This window comes from Rutidosis leptorrhynchoides, chromosome 11, assembly GCF_046630445.1.
Source record: "Rutidosis leptorrhynchoides isolate AG116_Rl617_1_P2 chromosome 11, CSIRO_AGI_Rlap_v1, whole genome shotgun sequence".
In the NCBI taxonomy this organism is placed as follows: Eukaryota; Viridiplantae; Streptophyta; class Magnoliopsida; order Asterales; family Asteraceae; genus Rutidosis; species Rutidosis leptorrhynchoides.
This window is the reverse complement of record NC_092343.1, coordinates 410182543-410200958: the sequence shown is the minus strand read 5'-3', so window position 1 is coordinate 410200958 and position 18416 is coordinate 410182543.

Genomic DNA, 18416 nt, shown 5'->3' with positions numbered 1-18416 from the left:
TGTGCTTGGTCGAATGAAACCACGCTCTAAAAGTTCTTGTAATTGGCTTTGCAGTTCTTTCATCTCGCTGGGTGCGAGTCTGTAAGGAGCACGAGCTATTGGTGCAGCTCCTGGTACAAGATCTATTTGAAATTCAACGGATCGATGTGGGGGTAATCCCGGTAATTCTTTCGGAAATACATCGGGAAATTCTTTTGCTATGGGAACATCATTGATGCTCTTTTCTTCAGTTTGTACTTTCTCGACGTGTGCTAGAACAGCATAGCAACCTTTTCTTATTAGTTTTTGTGCCTTCAAATTACTAATAAGATGTAGCTTCGTGTTGCCCTTTTCTCCGTACACCATTAAGGGTTTTCCTTTTTCTCGTATAATGCGAATTGCATTTTTGTAACAAACGATCTCTGCTTTCACTTCTTTCAACCAGTCCATACCGAGTATCACATCAAAACTCCCTAACTCTACTGGTATCAAATCAATCTTAAATGTTTCGCTAACCAGTTTAATTTCTCGATTCCGACATATATTATCTGCTGAAATTAATTTACCATTTGCTAATTCGAGTAAAAATTTACTATCCAAAGGCGTCAATGGAAAACTTAATTTAGCACAAAAATCTCTACTCATATAGCTTCTATCCGCACCCAAATCAAATAAAACATAAGCAGATTTATTGTCAATAAGAAACGTACCCGTAACAAGCTCCAGGTCTTCCTGTGCCTCTGCCGCATTAATATTGAAAACTCTTCCGCAGCCTTGTCCATTCGTGTTCTCCTGGTTCGGGCAATTTCTAATAATGTGGCCCAGTTTTCCACATTTATAACAAACTACATTGGCATAACTTGCTCCAACACTACTTGCTCCGCCATTACTCGTTCCAACACCATTTGTTCCTTTCGTTCTATTAACCCCTGGTCCGTAGACCTCACACTTCGCCGCGCTATGACCATTTCTTTTACACTTGTTGCAAAATTTGGTGCAGAACCCCGAGTGATACTTTTCACACCTTTGGCATAGCTGCTTCTGATTGTTGTTGTTGTTGCGGTTATTATTGTTGTTGTGATGATTGTTGTAGTTGCTGTTGTTGTTGTTGTTGTTGTTGGGCCGTTTATTGTAGTTGCGATTGATGTTGCGATTGTTGGGATAATTGTTGCGATTATTGTTGTAATTGCTGTTGTTGTTGTATTGGTGATTCTTATCACCGTTTTCCTCCCACTTTCTTTTGACTTGCTTCACATTGGCCTCTTCAGCAGTCTGTTCTTTAATTCTTTCTTCAATCTGGTTCACTAGTTTGTGAGCCATTCTACATGCCTGTTGTATGGAGGCGGGCTCGTGTGAACTTATATCTTCTTGGATTCTTTCCGGTAATCCTTTCACAAACGCGTCGATCTTCTCTTCCTCATCTTCGAATGCTCCCGGACACAATAGGCACAATTCTGTGAATCGTCTTTCGTACGTGGTAATATCAAATCCTTGGGTTCGTAACCCTCTAAGTTCTGTCTTGAGCTTATTGACCTCGCTTCTGGGACGGTACTTCTCGTTCATCAAGTGCTTGAATGCTGACCACGGTAGTGCGTACGCATCGTCTTGTCCCACTTGCTCTAGATAGGTATTCCACCATGTTAACGCAGAACCTGTGAAGGTATGCGTAGCGTACTTCACTTTGTCCTCTTCAGTACACTTACTTATGGCAAACACCGATTCGACCTTCTCGGTCCACCGTTTCAATCCGATCGGTCCTTCGGTTCCATCAAATTCCAAAGGTTTGCAGGCAGTGAATTCTTTGTAGGTGCATCCTACACGATTTCCTGTACTGCTAGATCCAAGGTTATTGTTGGTATGTAGCGCAGCTTGTACTGCGGCTATGTTTGAAGCTAGAAAAGTACGGAATTCCTCTTCATTCATATTCACGGTGTGTCGAGTAGTCGGTGCCATTTCCTTCAAAATAGTCAAATGGAACAAGTTAATCATACAGAATATTAAGAGTAGTTAATAGTATTTCGTAGCATAATATGAACTCATTTATAAAAGCTTTTTCTTCATATTAGCGTTTTATAAGTTTAAATTTGGGTAGTACCTACCCGTTAAGTTCATACTTAGTAGCTAATATACAATTCAACTACTACAATTCTATATGAAAAACTGATTATAATAATATTTCGCGTTCAAACTTTTACACAATATTTTACAAAATTACAATACCGCTTATTTTATATATAGCATGAAATATAGCACACAATAAATTTGATACAAGATGGTTGTGAAGATAATTCTAGCTAGTACACAAGTCGTTCAGCAAAGGCAATAAAGACACGTAATTCATACGTCCAGAAACAAGTCATGCATTCTGGTTTTACTAGGATTACTTCCCATCCTTGGTCTTGTGGAACATAACCATTATGGCCATTGATAAGACAGTGTGTTGTAACATCGTCAAAGGGACGAGGGTTACGTAATGTCCAACAGTCCCGTAACAATCTAAAAACCTCATTTCTTACCCCAATTACCGACTCCGTCACTTGTGGGAACGTTTTGTTTAATAGTTGTAGCCCGATTTTCTTGTTCTCACTTTGGTGAGAAGCGAACATTACTAATCCTTAAGCATAACATGCTTCTTTATGTTGCATGTTAGCCGCTTTTTCTAAATCACGAAGTCCAATATTCGGATATATTGAGTCAAAATAATTTCTTAACCCATTGCGTAAAATAGCATTTGGGTTCCCCGCAATATATGCGTCAAAGTAAACACATCGTAACTTATGGATTTCCCAATGTGATATCCCCCATCTTTCGAACGAAAGCCTTTTATAAACCAAGGCATTCTTGGAACGTTCTTCAAATGTCTTACAAGCTGATCTCGCCTTAAATAGTTGTGTCGAAGAATTCTGACCGACTCTAGACAAGATTTCATCAATCATGTTGTAGTGACCCGAACTTTTCCATGTTTATATATATTAATTGAGATTGATATTTACATGATTAAATGTTTCCAACATGTTAAGCAATCAAACTTGTTAAGACTTGATTAATTGAAATATGTTTCATATAGACAATTGACCACCCAAGTTGACCGGTGATTCACGAACGTTAAAACTTGTAAAAACTATATGATGACATATATATGGATATATATATAGTTAACATGATACTATGATAAGTAAACATATCATTAAGTATATTAACAATGAACTACATATGTAAAAACAAGACTACTAACTTAATGATTTTTAAACGAGACATATATGTAACGATTATCGTTGTAAAGACATTTAATGTATATATATATCATATTAAGAGATATTCATACATGATAATATCATGATAATATAATAATTTAAAATCTCATTTGATATTATAAACATTGGGTTAACAACATTTAACAAGATCGTTAACCTAAAGGTTTCAAAACAACACTTACATGTAACGACTAACGATGACTTAACGACTCAGTTAAAATGTATATACATGTAGTGTTTTAATATGTATTTATACACTTTTGAAAGACTTCAATACACTTATCAAAATACTTCTACTTAACAAAAATGCTTACAATTACATCCTCGTCAGTTTCATCAACAATTCTACTCGTATGCACCCGTATTCGTACTCGTACAATACACAGCTTTTAGATGTATGTACTATTGGTATATACACTCCAATGATCAGCTCTTAGCAGCCCATGTGAGTCACCTAACACATGTGGGAACCATCATTTGGCAACTAGCATGAAATATCTCATAAAATTACAAAAATATGAGTAATCATTCATGACTTATTTACATGAAAACAAAATTACATATCCTTTATATCTAATCCATACACCAAAGACCAAAAACACCTACAAACACTTTCATTCTTCAATTTTCTTCATCTAATTGATCTCTCTCAAGTTCTATCTTCAAGTTCTTAGTGTTCTTCATAAATTCCAAAAGTTCTAGTTTCATAAAATCAAGAATACTTTCAAGTTTGCTAGCTCACTTCCAATCTTGTAAGGTGATCATCCAACCTCAAGAAATCTTTGTTTCTTACAGTAGGTTATCATTCTAATACAAGGTAATAATCATATTCAAACTTTGGTTCAATTTCTATAACTATAACAATCTTATTTCAAGTGATGATCTTACTTGAACTTATTTTCGTGTCATGATTCTGCTTCAAGAACTTCGAGCCATCCAAGGATCCATTGAAGCTAGATCCATTTTTCTCTTTTCCAGTAGGTTTATCCAAGGAACTTAAGGTAGTAATGATGTTCATAACATCATTCGATTCATACATATAATGCTATCTTATTCGAAGGTTTAAACTTGTAATCACTAGAACATAGTTTAGTTAATTCTAAACTTGTTCGCAAACAAAAGTTAATCCTTCTAACTTGACTTTTAAAATCAACTAAACACATGTTCTATATCTATATGATATGCTAACTTAATGATTTAAAACCTGGAAACACGAAAAACACCGTAAAACCGGATTTACGCCGTCGTAGTAACACCGCGGGCTGTTTTGGGTTAGTTAATTAAAAACTATGATAAACTTTGATTTTAAAGTTATTATTCTGAGAAAATGATTTTTATTATGAACATGAAACTATATCCAAAAATTATGATTAAACTCAAAGTGGAAGTATGTTTTCTAAAATGGTCATCTAGACGTCGTTCTTTCGACTGAAATGACTACCTTTACAAAAACGACTTGTAACTTATTTTTCCGACTATAAACCTATACTTTTCTGTTTAGATTCATAAAATCAAGTTCAATATGAAACCATAGCAATTTGATTCACTCAAAACGGATTTAAAATGAAGAAGTTATGGGTAAAACAAGATTGGATAATTTTTCTCATTTTAGCTACGTGAAAATTGGTAACAAATCTATTCCAACCATAACTTAATCAACTTGTATTGTATATTATGTAATCTTGAGATACCATAGACACGTATACAATGTTTCGACCTATCATGTCGACACATCTATATATATTTCGGAACAACTATAGACACTCTATATGTGAATGTTGGAGTTAGCTATACAGGGTTGAGGTTGATTCCAAAATATATATAGTTTGAGTTGTGATCAATACTGAGATACGTATACACTGGGTCGTGGATTGATTCAAGATAATATTTATCGATTTATTTCTGTACATCTAACTGTGGACAACTAGTTGTAGGTTACTAACGAGGACAGCTGACTTAATAAACTTAAAACATCAAAATATATTAAAAGTGTTGTAAATATATTTTGAACATACTTTAATATATATGTATATATTGTTATAGGTTCGTGAATCAACAGTGGCCAAGTCTTACTTCCCGACGAAGTAAAAATCTGTGAAAGTGAGTTATAGTCCCACTTTTAAAATCTAATATTTTTGGGATGAGAATACATGCAGGTTTTATAAATGATTTACAAAATAGACACAAGTACGTGAAACTACATTCTATGGTTGAATTATCGAAATCGAATATGCCCTTTTTATTAAGTCTGGTAATCTAAGAATTAGGGAACAGACACCCTAATTGACGCGAATCCTAAAGATAGATCTATTGGGCCTAACAAACCCCATCCAAAGTACCAGATGCTTTAGTACTTCGAAATTTATATCATATCCGAAGGGTGTCCCGGAATGATGGGGATATTCTTATATATGCATCTTGTTAATGTCGGTTACCAGGTGTTCACCATATGAATGATTTTTATCTCTATGTATGGGATGTGTATTGAAATATGAAATCTTGTGGTCTATTGTTACGATTTGATATATATAGGTTAAACCTATAACTCACCAACATTTTTGTTGACGTTTAAAGCATGTTTATTCTCAGGTGAATATTAAGAGCTTCCGCTGTTGCATACTAAAATAAGGACAAGATTTGGAGTCCATGTTTGTATGATATTGTGTAAAAACTGCATTCAAGAAACTGATTTCGATGTAACATATTTGTATTGTAAACCATTATGTAATGGTCGTGTGTAAACAGGATATTTTAGATTATCATTATTTGATAATCTACGTAAAGCTTTTTAAACCTTTATTTATGAAATAAAGGTTAAGGTTTGTTTTAAAAATGAATGCAGTCTTTGAAAAACGTCTCATATAGAGGTCAAAACCTCGCAACGAAATCAATTAATATGGAACGTTTTTAATCAATAAGAACGGGACATTTCAGTTGGTATCCGAGCGTTGGTCTTAGAGAACCAGAAAATTTGCATTAGTGTGTCTTATCGAGTTTGTTAGGATGCATTAGTGAGTCTGGACTTCGACCGTGTTTTCTTTAAAAATGATTGCTTAACATTTTTGTTGGAAACTATATATTTTTAACATATGAATATTATGTGATATATTAATCTCTTAACGTGTTTGATATTATGTGATAGATGTCTACCTCTAGAACAAGTCCCATTGACTCACCTAATAATAATGAAGAGTCAAATGTAAATTGGAATGATTTGTGGACTGATTCACAAGTTCCCGAAGAGGAACCGGAAGAAGAGTCGGAATCGAAAGAAGAATCGGAACCGGAAGAAGAATCGGAACCGGATGAAGAAATAGAACCGGTGGGGGAAATAATAAAACGGTTAAGTAAAAGAAAATCCTCAACCAACCGACCAAAGTTAATTATGGTCAATGGTGTTTCCGCCAAGGAAGCAAAATATTGGGAGGATTACCAATTCTCCGATGAATCGGATTCCGACAAGAATTCCGATGATGTTATAGAAATTACCCCAACTGAATTTAAAAAGGCAAAAGAAAATAATAAGGGAAAGGGCATAAAAATAGAGAAATCTAATTCCAACCCCGATGAACTTTATATGTATCGTCAACCCCCGAAGTCCTTAAGTTGTAACAATGACCCGGGAACCTCTAAACCACCAGGTTTTTCTAAACCAATGTGGACAACGACGGCTCGTATTAGGGGAACATCATATATCCCTAGAAACTTGGCAAAACGAACCAAAACCGAAGAAGAAGAAATGAGCGAGTCGGAATAAGATAGTTGTATTCGCGTGGTGTAATATATGTAATATAGTGTTCTTATGCTTTATGATATATGTAAAAATTGCTTGTATTAATAATTATTTTTTTATGAATCTAACTCTTGTCTATTTTACAGTTTAAAAACACAAAATGGATAGACAACCCAATATTTTAAGAGACCTACCCGGAGACATGATTGATGAAATCTTGTCTAGAGTCGGCCAGAATTCTTCGGCACAACTATTTAAGGCGAGATCAGTTTGTAAGACATTCGAAGAACGTTCCAAGAATGTCTTGGTTTATAAGAGACTTTCGTTTGAAAGATGGGGGATATCACATTGGGAAACCCATAAGTTACGATGTGTTTACTTTGACGCATATATTGCGGGGAACCCAAATGCTATTTTACGCAACGGGTTAAGAAATTATTTTGACTCAATATATCCGAATATTGGACTTCGTGATTTAGAAAAAGCGGCTAACATGCAACATAAAGAAGCATGTTATGCTTACGGATTAGTAATGTTCACTTCTCACCAAAGTGAGAACAAGAACATCGGGCTACAACTATTAAACAAAACATTTCCACAAGTGACGGAGTCGGTAATTGGGGTAAGAAATGAGGTTTTTAGATTATTACGGGACTGTTGGACATTACGTAACCCTCGTCCCTTTGATGACGTTACAACACGCTGTCTTATCAACGGCCATAACGGTTATGTTGCACAAGACCAAGGATGGGAAGTAGTCCTAGTAAAACCAGAATGCATGACTTGTTTCTGGACGTATGAATTACGTGTCTTTATTGCCTTTGCTGAACGACTTGTGTACTAGCTAGAATTGTCTTCACAACTATCTTGTATCAAAGTTATTGTGTGCTATATTTCATGCTTTATGTAAAATAAGCGGTATTGTAAGTTTGTAAAATATTGTATAAAAGTTTGAACGCGAAATATTATTATAATCAGTTTTTCATATAGAATTGTAGTAGTTGAATTGTATATTAGCTACTAAGTATGAACTTAACGGGTAGGTACTACCCGAATTTAAACTTATAAAACGCTAATATGAAGAAAAAGCTTTTATAAATGAGTTCATATTATGCTACGAAATACTATTAACTACTCTTAATATTCTGTATGATTAACTTGTTCCATTTAACTATTTTGAAGGAAATGGCACCGACTACTCGACACACCGTGAATATGAATGAAGAGGAATTCCGTACTTTTCTAGCTTCAAACATAGCCGCAGTACAGGCTGCGCTACATACCAACAATAACCTTGGATCTAGCAGTACAGGAAATCGTGTAGGATGCACCTACAAAGAATTCACTGCCTGCAAACCTTTGGAATTTGATGGAACCGAAGGACCGATCGGATTGAAACGGTGGACCGAGAAGGTTGAATCGGTGTTTGCCATAAGTAAGTGTACTGAAGAGGACAAAGTGAAGTACGCTACGCATACCTTCACAGGTTCTGCGTTAACATGGTGGAATACCTATCTAGAGCAAGTGGGACAAGACGATGCGTACGCACTACCGTGGTCAGCATTCAAGCACTTGATGAACGAGAAGTACCGTCTCAGAACCGAGGTCAATAAGCTCAAGACAGAACTTAGAGGGTTACGAACCCAAGGATTTGATATTACCACGTACGAAAGACGATTCACAGAATTGTGCCTATTGTGTCCGGGAGCATTCGAAGATGAGGAAGAGAAGATCGACGCGTTTGTGAAAGGATTACCGGAAAGAATCCAAGAAGAAATAAGTTCACACGAGCCCGCCTCCATACAACAGGCATGTAGAATGGATCACAAACTAGTGAACCAGATTGAAGAAAGAATTAAAGAACAGACTGCTGAAGAGGCCAATGTGAAGCAAGTCAAAAGAAAGTGGGAGGAAAACGGTGATAAGAATCACCAATACAACAACAACAGCAATTACAACAATAATCGCAACAATTATCCCAACAATCGCAACATCAATCGCAACTACAACAAACGGCCCAACAACAACAACAACAACAACAGCAACTACAACAATCATCCCAACAACAATAATAACCGCAACAACAACAACAATTAGAAGCAGCTATGCCAAAGGTGTGAAAAGAATCACTCGGGGTTCTGCACCAAATGTAACATCCCAATTATTTAAGGTATTATTTTATGTGAATTTTATTGCTAAGAAATTAAATGGTAAAGGTTATTTTATTTTAGAATGGACAAAAGTTAAGTTTATTGGTTAAGTTAAGAAGGACTAATAGTGCAAAGTTAGAATTAAGGACCTCCTTAACTATAGATGTGATGGGGAGGGTAGAAAGTGTAAATAAGCCAAAGTTATTTTAAATAAAAGAAATCAAATGCTGGAAATCTAGTTTTATTCACACAAAAATAATACAGAAAGCCTCCTGTATATGTGTGTGTGTCGATTTTAGAGGGAGAAGAAGAAGGAAACCATAAATTGATAAAAGTGTGTTCATGCAAGCTCAAATTGGTGAAATTTAAGATATTCTAAGCACACTAGCAAGCCTTAATTCTTCTTATTTCTCTTCTTGTGCACAAATTAGGGTTCTTGAACTCTAGAAGACAAGGTATGAATTTTATGTCTATGTATTGCTTATATTGTGTGATAATGATGAGTTTTATGATTAAGAAGTTGTTATTTGCTGAATTATGCACATTAGTATGTGTTAGAATGAAATTGCTTATGATTTTGTAAGTAGATACATGTACAAACTTGCATTAAGAATTTATGGCATGAATATGGTGAAGTTGATGATATTCTAGTGCAAATTCTAGTCATGCACACCAAGTGTTTGATAAAATGTCTCAATGAGAAGTCATGTGTTCTAGTTAGTAAATTTGATGAAGGATGTTCATGTATGAGTTATTGTTATTGTTGAAAGTTATAGAAATTGGTTACTTGATAATTTAAGGGTGCTATTAATGAAATTGGATTATTATGCACATTGAGGAATAACGAAAGGATTGAAGGAAAGTTGCATGTTATTGCTAAAAGAGATGAACTAGTAATGTACATGATTAAAGTTATGAAGTCTAATTGGTAATATTGTTACCTTAGAATAGATGAAATCAAAAGCTATATGTATGTTTGTTGTGTTTAGGGGGTTAAATGAATGTATAAGTATATGAAGATGTAAAGATTCATGAATGTTGTGATTTTGTTTTGAGTTGTGTGATTAATGGGATTAGCTCATGTATAGGTGCTAATCAAGTTAACGAGGCTCCAAGCGATCAAGGAATTTCGTTTAAGCAAGGTGAGTTTATAGGGGGTAAAATGGGTGGGTTAAGAGTGGCTTAGTGTTCTCGGATTGCATCCGTGCAAGAGAGTAACGACTAAGTGCACTAGTCATGTAGCTTAGATAGAATTATTAGGTTAGCCTAATAATTGTATCTATGGTTGATGTTTAGCTTAGGCAAGGTTATTACATTGCTAGTAATCTTGCCTATGGTTTGTTTTAGCTTAGGCACATTAAGTGTCTATGTATGAAATGATGATGAAATGAAATGATGATAGCTTAGGCATTTTTAGTATGCCTATGGTTAGCTTAGGCATGATTACTAGGGTCGGCCTAGTAAGTCATGCCTATGGTATGAATGAATCGGATCCGAAAGTAAGCAAGCAACCGATAGGTTGAAGGATAAGTATTGTGATTTATGCCCATTGATTTATGTTTTAAGTTTTATTACTTGCCTATAACTCACTAAGTGTAAAAGCTTACCCCCTATGATGTTTTATGTTTTAGGTGCTAAGGTCCATCGTGAAGGTAAGGAGCCCGTGTAAAGCGCTAGAGGAGCATTGGCATAGCGTAAGTGGTATTGCAAGTCCCTTTTTGTAATCACGCTCTACGGTTACCGTTTATTAAACGCCAAGGGCTTTGAATGAGTCATGTTTGTTATTGTTGAACTTGGGACCAAATGATGGTTTTGATTCATGAAAACACGTTTTGTTGTCTAAATGTTGTTTATAGATGGTTCATGATGTTAGAAACTGATTTCTGATGTTTGTGTATGAATTATGCAGTTTTAAATATGTTTGAGTATGATGAAAAGTGAAAAAGTTTGGTTTAAGTGAAATGTTGCAGATCAGCCCCCGGATTAGTGTTATGTCGCGCCGCGGCCAAGGGCTCCGCGCCGCGGCATATAACTGATGTTGGGAACAGAAGCAAGGCTAAGAAGTATAAATTTTCCTGTGTATTGTCGTGCCGCGACAAGGCTGGCCGCGCCGCGGCATAAGCCTTGTCCAGGCAGTAACCTTGTTTTTCAAAAAAAAAAAAAAAAAAAAAAAAAATTTTACTCGATTCAAGGCGTTAAAAGTTGGTATCAGAGCTGTGGTTTAAGGGACTTGGATAACCCATGATAGGGATTATCTAGGCTTAAACCATTGTTGTGAAAGGATAAGCGGTTTAGGACTTGCATAAGTGTTTAAGTCGTATAGTTGTGCCATGCTCCATAGGGTAGAGTCATTGACAAGACCCATAGAATAATGAATAAGATTACGAATTGGTTTATGTAAGGAGTTTGATACTCGCTAGCCATGATGTCGTGGTAGACTAGATGTGTAATGAAATGGTGTAATAACAACAGGCCATTGCTATTACTTCATTCTAGTACACATGGACGTCTACTATGGTCATGGTGAATCGAGTTAGGAATTCTTTCAGATTGTTTGGTTTTGATGAATAATGGTGTTACCGGTATTTGAACTAATGGGTTGAATGTAATTTTTAGAAATGGCTATTGTATCACCAAACCGAGGTCAAGATGAGGATGATGAGTACGTCCGCACCCCATCCACGGAGTCTATAGAAGACTCTCAAAACGAATCGGAAGAAGTTAACATGCCAAATGACATTTCGGGGCAAATAGGGCAAGCCTTGATACGTTATACCCCAACCTTGTTAGAAAAGATCAAGACGTTGATCAATGATCAATTAGATGAGAAGTTAAAGACTTTTGTTGCCAATAACCCTACCTTAAGAGGTGAAGGGGGAAGTGGGGTAAGGCAAGAAGAGGTAGAAGCCCCTAAAAGAAAGGATGATCGTTTTGAATATAAGAACTTTGCAAATTGCCATCCCCCTGAGTTTCATGGTAAGGTTGACCCTATTGTTAGTCAAAGATGGATTGATGAGATTGAAGAAACTTTTATGCTATGTGAATGCCCCGAGCATTTAAAGGTAATTTACGCGGCACATCAAATGAAGGGTAGTGGTTATGAGTGGTGGAATTTTATAGTTAAGTCTCATGGGCGAGACGTGGCTACAAGTTTCTCATGGGACAAGTTCCGTGAAATGTTTATGACTCAATTTGCTCCACCCGCTGAGGTTAGTAGGTTGAAATCCGAGTTTATGAATATAGAGCATGGAAGTAAGTCGGTAACCGAGTTTAATGCTGAGTTCAATGACAAGTCTCGTTTTTGTCCGGACTTCGTGTCAAGTCCCAAGTTGATGATGGATCATTATCATGAAAAGTTAAATCCCGAGATAAGTGAATTTATCGACAAGAGCACTTATAAGACCTTAGCCGAGATGATGAATAGAGCACTTGTTAGAGAGCATGAACTTAGGAAGAAGGCGGCGTTTAAACGGAAGTTAGATCAAGACTCTAAGGCGATGCATAATGTTAGTCCGAAGAAGGGTAAGTTTGGTTCCGAATCCCCGCACAAGTCAAAAAGGGGGTTTTGTGTCGGGTAAGAGCGGTGGGAAAGAAGCCAAGTTGTGTACTAGATGTGGTAAAAACCATACGGGTGAATGTAAAGCGGGTACCTCCGATTGTTACTCTTGCGGGAAGCCGGGTCATAGGGCCGTCGAATGTCCTAAGAAAGGTAAGCAATGTTATTATTGTTTTGAGAAAGGCCACTTTCAAGCCGAATGTCCGGAATACAAGAAGGATTTAGCTAGTGGTAGCGTTAAGAAAGAGGTTAAGACGGAACCGAAGACTAGTGATAGCCGACCAAGGGCCCGAGCTCATCAGATTACCGCACTCGAAGCGAAGGAGTCCCAAAATGTGGTGTCAGGTACCTTTATTGTAAACTCTTTACCTGCGCATGTTTTGTTTGATTCCGGTGCTACGCGGTCGTTTGTATTGTATTCTTTTTGTAAGCATTTTAATATGACCCCAAGTATGTTAGAACACCCATTAGAGGTTGAAATAGCGGATAATAAAACCGTGATGGTATATAGTATCATTAAGGGGTGTGAAATTGTTTTAGATGATGAAAAGTTTGTCATTGATTTAATACCCATGCATATGGGGGAATTTCAAGTGATTGTGGGTATGGATTGGCTAGATGACAATGAGGGGATAATTTTGTGTCGTAAGAAAATAGTGTTAGTTCAATCACCAAGTGGAAAAGTTATATGGATTTATGGGGAACGAGCTAGGCGTGCAATTCCTATATGCACATATGCTAAGGCTAAAAGATTTTTGTCTCATGGGTGTTGTGCGTTTTTGGCACATGTTGTTGATGATTCGAAAAAGGTTGTTGAATTAGATGATGTACCAATAGTTAACGAGTTTCCGGATGTGTTTCCAAGTGAATTGCCCGGTGTACCTCCCGAGCGAGAAGTAGAGTTTAGAATAGATTTGATACCCGGGGCCACGCCAATTGCCAAAGCTCCCTATCGATTAGCCCCGTCGGAAATGAGAGAAATGATGACTCAATTACAAGATTTGATAGATAAAGGTTTTATACGTCCTAGTAGTTCACCTTGGGGAGCTCCGGTTTTATTTGTGAAAAAGAAGGATGGAACTATGAGAATGTGTATTGATTATCGAGAATTGAATAAAGTCACTATTAAGAACAAGTTCCCGTTGCCAAGGATAGACGATTTGTTTGATCAACTACAAGGTGCTAGTTTCTTTTCAAAGATAGATTTAAGGTCGGGTTACCATCAATTGAAGGTGAGGGAAGAAGATGTCCCTAAAATGGCTTTTCGAACAAGGTATGGTCATTATGAGTTTGTGGTTATGCCGTTTGGATTAACAAATGCTCCAGCCGCGTTTATGGATTTGATGAATAGAGTTTGTCGACCGATGCTTGATAGGTTTGTAATTGTGTTCATTGATGACATTTTGGTATATTCTAAGAGTGAAGAGGAACATACGGTACATTTAAGACAAGTATTAGAGACTTTAAGAAGAGAAAGATTGTTTGCTAAGTTCTCTAAGTGCGAGTTTTGGCTTCGTGAAGTTCAATTTTTGGGCCATGTCATTAACAAGAAGGGTATTTGTGTTGATCCGGTGAAGATAGAGGCAATTATGAGATGGGAACCACCTACGAATCCTACCGAGGTTAGGAGTTTTCTAGGTTTAGCAGGGTATTATCGGCGATTTATACAAGATTTTTCTAGAATAGCCACCCCACTCACCAAGTTGACTCGTAAAAGTGTGCCATGGAGATGGGAAGAAAAGCAAGAACAAGCGTTTCAACTCCTTAAGGAGAAGCTCGTTCAAGCTCCCATATTGGTTTTACCGGAAGGGAATGAGAACATGACGGTTTATTGTGATGCTTCTAAGAAAGGCTTAGGGTGTGTATTGATGCAAAATGGGAAGGTCATAGCTTATGCTTCCCGACAATTGAAGGAACACGAGAAACGTTATCCTACGCATGATTTAGAATTGACGGCCGTAGTTTTTGCTTTAAAGATTTGGCGTCATTATCATTATGGTGTTAAGTTTTCCATTTATACCGATCATAAGAACTTAAAATATTTATTTGATCAAAGGGATCTGAATGATAGGCAAAGGAGAGGTCTCGATTTGGTGAAAGATTATGATTGTGAGATCTTATATCACCCCGGAAAAGCGAACGTGGTAGCGGATGCTCTTAGTAGGAAGTCGAGTCATCAACCGATTAAGATAACGAGTTTGGCCATGGTAATATCACCTCAAATATTTGATGATATTCGTGTTGCACAAGGTGAAGCATTATCGCCCGAAAACGTGAGAAAAGAAAGGATCAAGGGGCAAGTTGATGATTTTGTGGTAGATTCTCGTGGATTAAGACTTAGATATGGGAGAATTTGGGTACCTTTGCAAAGTGGTGTTAAAAGTGAGCTCCTTGACTTAGCTCACAAATCTAAATATTCGATTCACCCCGGTAATACGAAAATGTATAGAGATTTAAGGAAAGACTATTGGTGGCCGGGAATGAAGAGGGATATAGTTAAGTATGTGCACAAGTGTCTTACTTGTCTTCAAGGAGAAAACCGATAGAATTCCAAGTAGGTGATAAAGTGATGCTAAAAGTTTCTCCATGGAAAGGCATCATCCGTTTTAGAAAGAGGGGAAAATTGGGTCCAAGGTTCGTGGGACCATTCGAGATAGTGGCAAAGGTTGGGAAGGTGGCCTACCGTTTGGCTTTACCCAATGAATTGAGTAATATACATGACACATTTCACGTGTCGCAATTGAGAAAGTGTTTGGCGGATGAATCAACCTATGTTCCTTTGAATGAAATTGAGGTCGATAATAAGTTAAGATATGCGGAAAAGCCAATAAATATTTTGGATCAAAAGGTTAAACACTTGAGAAATAAGTCGGTAATATTATTGAAGGTATTATGGCAATTTAGAAAAGGTTCTGAATGTACATGGGAACCCGAAGAATGGCTTATGAAGTATTATCCGTCGTTGCATCAAGAATGGTTCGCGAGGACGCGAACGATCCAAGAGGGGGAGAGTTGTAACATCCCAATTATTTAAGGTATTATTTTATGTGAATTTTATTGCTAAGAAATTAAATGGTAAAGGTTATTTTATTTTAGAATGGACAAAAGTTAAGTTTATTGGTTAAGTTAAGAAGGACTAATAGTGCAAAGTTAGAATTAAGGACCTCCTTAACTATAGATGTGATGGGGAGGGTAGAAAGTGTAAATAAGCCAAAGTTATTTTAAATAAAAGAAATCAAATGCTGGAAATCTAGTTTTATTCACACAAAAATAATACAGAAAGCCTCCTGTATATGTGTGTGTGTCGATTTTAGAGGGAGAAGAAGAAGGAAACCATAAATTGATAAAAGTGTGTTCATGCAAGCTCAAATTGGTGAAATTTAAGATATTCTAAGCACACTAGCAAGCCTTAATTCTTCCTATTTCTCTTCTTGTGCACAAATTAGGGTTCTTGAACTCTAGAAGACAAGGTATGAATTTTATGTCTATGTATTGCTTATATTGTGTGATAATGATGAGTTTTATGATTAAGAAGTTGTTATTTGCTGAATTATGCACATTAGTATGTGTTAGAATGAAATTGCTTATGATTTTGTAAGTAGATACATGTACAAACTTGCATTAAGAATTTATGGCATGAATATGGTGAAGTTGATGATATTCTAGTGCAAATTCTAGTCATGCACACCAAGTGTTTGATAAAATGTCTCAATGAGAAGTCATGTGTTCTAGTTAGTAAATTTGATGAAGGATGTTCATGTATGAGTTATTGTTATTGTTGAAAGTTATAGAAATTGGTTACTTGATAATTTAAGGGTGCTAGTAATGAAATTGGATTATTATGCACATTGAGGAATAACGAAAGGATTGAAGGAAAGTTGCATGTTATTGCTAAAAGAGATGAACTAGTAATGTACATGATTAAAGTTATGAAGTCTAATTGGTAATATTGTTACCTTAGAATAGATGAAATCAAAAGCTATATGTATGTTTGTTGTGTTTAGGGGGTTAAATGAATGTATAAGTATATGAAGATGTAAAGATTCATGAATGTTGTGATTTTGTTTTGAGTTGTGTGATTAATGGGATTAGCTCATGTATAGGTGCTAATCAAGTTAACGAGGCTCCAAGCGATCAAGGAATTTCGTTTAAGCAAGGTGAGTTTATAGGGGGTAAAATGGGTGGGTTAAGAGTGGCTTAGTGTTCTCGGATTGCATCCGTGCAAGAGAGTAACGACTAAGTGCACTAGTCATGTAGCTTAGATAGAATTATTAGGTTAGCCTAATAATTGTATCTATGGTTGATGTTTAGCTTAGGCAAGGTTATTACATTGCTAGTAATCTTGCCTATGGTTTGTTTTAGCTTAGGCACATTAAGTGTCTATGTATGAAATGATGATGAAATGAAATGATGATAGCTTATGCATTTTTAGTATGCCTATGGTTAGCTTAGGCATGATTACTAGGGTCGGCCTAGTAAGTCATGCCTATGGTATGAATGAATCGGATCCGAAAGTAAGCAAGCAACCGATAGGTTGAAGGATAAGTATTGTGATTTATGCCCATTGATTTATGTTTTAAGTTTTATTACTTGCCTATAACTCACTAAGTGTAAAAGCTTACCCCCTATGATGTTTTATGTTTTAGGTGCTAAGGTCCATCGTGAAGGTAAGGAGCCCGTGTAAAGCGCTAGAGGAGCATTGGCATAGCGTAAGTGGTATTGCAAGTCCCTTTTTGTAATCACGCTCTACGGTTACCGCTTATTAAACGCCAAGGGCTTTGAATGAGTCATGTTTGTTATTGTTGAACTTGGGACCAAATGATGGTTTTGATTAATGAAAACACGTTTTGTTGTCTAAATGTTGTTTATAGATGGTTCACGATGTTAGAAACTGATTTCTGATGTTTGTGTATGAATTATGCAGTTTTAAATATGTTTGAGTATGATGAAAAGTGAAAAAGTTTGGTTTAAGTGAAATGTTGCAGATCAGCCCCCGGATTAGTGTTATGTCGCGCCGCGGCCAAGGGCTCCGCGCCGCGGCATATAACTGATGTTGGGAACAGAAGCAAGGCTAAGAAGTATAAATTTTCCTGTGTATTGTCGCGCCGCGACAAGGCTGGCCGCGCCGCGGCATAAGCCTTGTCCAGGCAGTAACCTTGTTTTTCAAAAAAAAAAAAAAAAAAAAAAAAAATTTTACTCGATTCAAGGCGTTAAACCAAATTTTGCAACAAGTGTAAAAGAAATGGTCATAGCGCGGCGAAGTGTGAGGTCTACGGACTAGGGGTTAATAGAACGAAAGGAACAAATGGTGTCGGAACGAGTAATGGTGGAGCAAGTAGTGTCGGAGCAAGTTATGCCAATGTAGTTTGTTATAAATGTGGAAAACCAGGCCACATTATTAGAAATTGCCCGAACCAGGAGAACACGAATGGACAAGGCCGTGGAAGAGTTTTCAATATTAATGCGGTTGAGGCACAGGAAGACTCGGAGCTTGTTACGGGTACGTTTCTTATTGACAATAAATCTGCTTACGTTTTATTTGATTCGGGTGCGGATAGAAGCTATATGAGTAGAGATTTTTGTGCTAAATTAATTTTTCCATTGACGCCTTTGGATAGTAAATTTTTACTCGAATTAGCAAATGGTAAATTAATTTCAGCAGATAATATATGTCGGAATCGAGAAATTAAACTGGTTAGCGAAACATTTAAGATTGATTTGATACCAGTAGAGTTAGGGAGTTT